Here is a 6,000-nt window from a genome sequence, read left to right on the forward strand (position 1 = left end):
GCCCATCGGGGGGGGGGGTTACTTGAGGAGCGTGTAAACAATTAAGCGCCAGTTCCTACACCAGCAAAAAAGGTCTTTCTGAAACAATGATTGAACTAATATTTGTTGTTCAATCGGTGTGTTTGCGCTTTTAAAAAACAGTTCTTAAAGGGAAAGGGGCTTTTCGGAAACACAAACACAACAGTCCTTTGGCTGTTCTGTTTGATTGACGGCCAGGGGCGGGAAGAAGAGCAGAAAAATATCGCTCCCTTTGTTGTGATTCCAGTGAGACCGGAAACATGTGGGGAATGAATACAACAATACTGGGACTTCAATATTCCACTAAAATGAAAGGTATGCAGAATGACGAAATTTCACCATTTAATATAGCGTTTCCGTATACTGAAAACAAGAGCCTCTTGTGGCACAGAGTGGTAAGGCAGCAATATGCTGTCTGAAGCTGTCTGCCCATGAGGTTGGGAGTTCAATCCCAGCAGCCGGCTCAAGGTTGACTCAGCCTTCCATCCTTCCGAGGTCGGTAAAATGAGTACCCAGCTTGCTGGGGGGTAAACGGTAATGACTGGGGAAGGCACTGGCAAACCACCCCGTATTGAGTCTGCCATGAAAACGCTAGAGGGCGTCACCCCAAGGGTCAGACATGACTCGGTGCTTGCACAGGGGATACCTTGACCTTTACCTTTTTTATACTGAAAACATTTGGCAACATTGGTCCTTGTGCGGAAAGCCCCTAAGAATTATGGAACATTGTTCATGAATCAGAAATGTATTACAGAAATATAATACTAGAAGCTCCATTGGTACTACATCTTATCTCATCAGTAAAATGATTTTAAACTTGATCTGGACATTTTCCCTCAACATCCGTTTTGTCCAAGGAAAACTGAGAAATCTTTACTATAAATGTGAGCAAACTATATACATTTGTATTCTTTCACTGCACGGTCTGAAGACCAGTCAATATCTCTCCTGATTCATATAAAGCAATGGTCCCCAACCCCCAGTCTGGAGACTGGTACCGGTCCGTGGATCAGTCGGTACCGGACCACGGCTCCTCCTCGTCCTCCTCCCCGGCTGCTGCCCTGCCACTCTGCCGCCAGCTCACCTTTGGTGCTCTCCAGCGGCCGCCATGGCTGGGGCTCCCCCTCAGCATGGCACTTTGCATCTGCTGCTGGCAGCACCCTCCAGTGGGCGGTGGGAAGTCAGGGGCGCCTCTGGGAAAGCAAGTGGAGCAGGGGCTCAGGCAGCGGCGAAATCCCTTGGCAAAAGACTAACCCCCCCCCCCTTCCCCCTAGCCTCAATAAAATTGTCAAGCGTTGACTGGTCGCCGGTGATAAAAAGGTTGGGGACCACTAATATAAAGGACACTCTCTTTATTACCTTCAGAATCAATTTCTTTACATTCTTTTCGATTGTTAACCATACTCTTATAAGCACATACGGGAAAACTCTCGTTCATGCACCATATAGGTCAGATTTAGACTCCGCGTCTCCATATCAACATGCCTTACAGGAACAGTAAATCCTCAATGGGTGAGTTTTTACTTAGCTTTTTGCATGAAGAATAGATTCAAATGGGTCGCCGTGTTGGTCTGAAGTAGCACAATAGAATCAAGAGTCCAGGAGCACCTTTAAGACCGACTAAGATTTATTCAGGGCGTGAGCTTTCAAGTGCAAGCACTCTTCGTCAGACAATGTACATGACCGTGGGAATATATAGCAAAAATTAATTCTGTTACATTAGTAAACTGTGTCACACATCCAAATACAGCCAATGATAATTCTTTGCCAAAACAGCCAATCAATCCCCTTGAAATTCAGTTGTTGTTCACACAAACATGGGAGAAACAAAACTTTCTGTGAAAGTGATCAAAGGCTATTACATCACCAGATGTTGCTTGCCCCATCTGTTCCCAGACCAGTGTGAAATATTCTTACAAGGTAATTGCCCGTATCTATCTTATCCCAGGGCCAGGGAGTAAACTCAACATACCATAAAGAATATGTGAGCAATATGGATACACAAGTTGAACAAGGTTAGCATGAATAGTGAGATTAAAAAACCTTTGTCCCTATTGAGTCCTGGGTATGTTGTTGTATTGAGTGTGTGTAATAACTTGCATTTCTGCAATCTCCCTTTCTAGCCTGTTCTTGAAGTTCCTTTGCAATAAAACAGCTACTTTCAGGTCTGTTATTGAATGTTCTGAAAGGTTGAAGTGCTCCCCTGCAAGTTTTTTCAATTTTGTGGTTTTTGATGTCAGACTTGTGTCCAATAATTCTTTGGCGTAGGGTTTGACCTGTTTGCCCTATGTAGAGAACAGAGGGGCATCGTTGGCACTTGATGGCATATACTAAGTTGGAAGATGAGCAGGTGTATAAGCCTTTGATGGTATAGGTGACATTGTAAGGTCCAGTAATTGTGGCATTGGAGTGTATATGGTAGCAAAGTTGGCATCTGGGTTTGTTGCAAGCTCTAGTACCAGTGTCCATGTTCACAGTAGATGCTGCATTGTTGTGGGTGAGGAGTTGTTTGAGATCTGTGTGAAGGAAACAATGTACCCCCCCTCCTGTGCTTGGGAAAGAGAGAACTGTCATTATCCAGTACAGGTTATAGGTCACTGATGATGTGTTGTACTATTTTGAGCTGAGAACTATATGTAACCACTAGTGGTGTTCTATTGTTTTGTCTTTTGGGTCTGTCTTCTAACAGGTTTTCTCTTGGTATCCTTCTGGTTTTGTTAACCCCACAGGGTGTCTGTTGTGGGGAGAGGAAAGGGAAGGTGACTGTAAGCCGCTTTGAGCCTCCTTTGGGTAGGGAAAAGCGCCATATAAGAACCAACTCTTCTTCTTCTTCTTCAGTAATCTCAGGGCTCTCTCAGCCTCCCCTCCCTCACAGGGTGTCTGTTGTGGGGAGAGGAAAGGGAAGGCGACTGTAAGCCGCTTTGAGACTCCTTCGGGTAGGGAAAAGCGGCATATAAGAACCAACTCTTCTTCTTCTTCAGTAATCTCAGGGCTCTTTCAGCCTCCCCTCCCTCACAGGGTGTCTGTTGTGGGAAGAGGAATGGGAAGGCGGATATAAGCCGCTTTGAGACTCCTTCGGGGAGAGAAAAGTGGCATATAACAACCAACTCTTCTTCTTCTTCAGTAATCTCAGGGCTCTTTCAGCCTCCCCTCCCTCACAGGGTGTCTGTTGTGGGAAGAGGAATGGGAAGGCGAATGTAAGCCGCTTTGACACTCCTTCGGGTAGAGAAAAGTGGGCATATAAGAACCAACTCTTCTTCTTCTTCAGTAATCTCAGGGCTCTCTCAGCCTCCCCTCCCTCACAGGGTGTCTGTTGTGGGGAGAGGAAAGGGAAGGCGACTGGAAGCCCCTTTGAGATTCCTTTGGGTAGGGAAAAGCGGCATATAAGAACCAACTTTTCTTCTTCTTCTTCTTCTTTGTTTCTTGACCTCACTGGCTGGGTATTGTAGTTCCAAAAAGGTTTGTTGTAGAACATTTAGGTGGGAATCTCTATCCGTGGGATTGGAGCAGATGCGGTTGTAACGTAGTGCCTGGCTGTATACAATGGATTGTTTGGTGTGTTTAGGACGGTAGCTAGAGGCATGCAGGTATGTTTGGCTTTCGGTATAAAGTGGTCTCTAGGCATCCATTGTTTATTTTTATCGTAGTGTCCAGAAAATGTATTTCTTGCGTAGATTGGTTCAGTCTCAGGTTGACAGAGGGGTGAAAGTCATTGTATGCCTGGTGGAAATTATCCAGGGCTTCCTTACCATGTGTCCAGACGATAAAAGTGTCATCAATGAATCGCAGGTATAGGAGAGGTGTGAGTGGGTGAGCATTCAGGAAGTGTTGTTCCAGGTCTGCCATGAAGATGTTCGTGTATTGAGGGCCTATATTCCTCACAACTTATTTTATTTATGTGATACTGTGATAATGTGACTGTAACGTCATGGTATAGAATCATAGAATCATAGAATCATAGAATCATAGAGTTGGAAGGGGCCACACAGGCCATCTAGTCCAACCCCCTGCTCTACGCAGGATCAGCCCAAAGCATCCTAAAGCATCCAAGAAAAGTGTGAATCCAACCTTTGCTTGAAGACTTCCAGTGAGGGGGAGCTCACCACCTCCTTAGGCAGCCTATTCCACTGCTGAACTATGATATGGTATGTTGAGTTTACTCCGTGGCCTTGGGATAAGATAGATACGGGCAATTACCTTGTAAGAATGTTTCACACTGGTATGGGAACAGATGGGGCAAGCAGCATGTGGTGATGTAATAGCCTTTGATCACTTTCACAGACAATTTTATTTCTCCCCTGTTTGTGTGAATAACAACTGAATTTCAAGAGGATTGACTGGCTGTTTTGGCAAAAAATTATCATTGGCTGTATTTGGATGTGTGACACAGTTTACTAATGTAACCGAATTAATTTTTGCTATATATTCCTGTCATGTAAGGCAGAGGTAATCAACCTGTGCTCCTCCAGATTTTCATGGACTACAGTTCCCATGAGCCCCTGCCAGCAACTGCTGGCAGGGGCTCATGGGAATTGTAGTCCATGAACATCTGGAGGACCACAGGTTGACAACCCCTGATGTTAGGAGTTCATAGTCTGACGAAGAGTGCTTGCACTTGAAAGCTCACGCCCTGAATAAATCTTTGTTGGTCTTAAAGGTGCCCCTGGACTCTGATTCTATTGTGCATGAAGAATACTTATTTATTTGTTTGTTTGTTTGTTTGTTTAGATTATTTAGAATCATAGAGTTGGAAGGGGCCACACAGGCCATCTAGTCCAACCCCCTGCTAAACGCAGGATCAGCCCAAAGCATCCTACAGCATCCAAGAAAAGTGTGTATCCAACCTTTGCTTGAAGACTGCCAGTGAGGGGGAGCTCACCACCTCCTTAGGCAGCCTATTCCACTGATGAACTACTCTGACTGTGAAAATTTTTTTCCTGATATCTAGCCTATATCGTTGTACTTGAAGTTTAAACCCATTACTGCGTGTCCTTTCCTCTGCAGCCAGCAGAAACAGCATCCTGCCCTCCTCCAAGTGACAACCTTTCAAATACTTAAAGAGGGCTATCATGTCCCCTATCAACCTCCTTTTCTCCAGGCTGAACATTCCCAAGTCCCTCAGCCTATCTTCATAGGGCTTGGTCCCTTGGCCCCAGATCATCTTTGTCGCTCTCCTCTGTACCCTTTCAATTTTATCTACGTCCTTCTTGAAGTGAGGCCTCCAGAACTGCACACAGTACTCCAGGTGTGGTCTGACCAGTGCCATATACAATGGGACGCGTGACAAGAAAATTGTTTTGGAGCATAATGCTATTGTAAGCTATTTGTATTTTGTATTAACTTTTCCAAATACAGTGTTACTGGTACTTGGTTTCTTATACCTCCATTTATCAGTCACCTGGCGCAGGTGATGTGGAAGACCTCTGTTTGAGACTCTGGACAGCTGCTGCCAGTTTGAGTAGGAAATGAGGACTTTGATGGACCGAGGGCCTGATTTTGGAAAAAGGCAGCTTCACATGGCTCTGGCTGCCTGCTCAGAAGGTACTCAGCAGTGGGGAACTGATGGAATAAGTGGTAAAATAATATTTTCTTAATTATTGTTCTGTAAAGAGATGCTTGGTGTACCAGACTGTTTCGTAACAGAAGGCCCAGAAGGTATTTTGAAATGTTACCTAAAAAGCATCATCTTTACCTGCCTTCAGTGAAATATTATAAAGTCTCATGCAATCCTTTGTTCTACACACAGGCTCTTTCAGTACCAACCCACCTGTGTCCTTTTGTTCTTCTGCAGTATCATAAAAATATAAAAGGTTTTCCAGTCTAGTGGTCATTCTATTTGGGTACTGCACACTAGGCAAACGATCCCCAAAGGCCCTGGACCATCAGGACTAACACAATTTTTCTGCCTTGTTCTTTTGAAAGTGGTCGTGAGAGTGAGCCAGCTGGACCGCTCTGAAAATTGAGAAATGCACGGACACCCAA

This window comes from Paroedura picta, chromosome 1 (genome assembly GCF_049243985.1).
Source record: "Paroedura picta isolate Pp20150507F chromosome 1, Ppicta_v3.0, whole genome shotgun sequence".
Lineage (NCBI taxonomy): Eukaryota > Metazoa > Chordata > Lepidosauria > Squamata > Gekkonidae > Paroedura > Paroedura picta.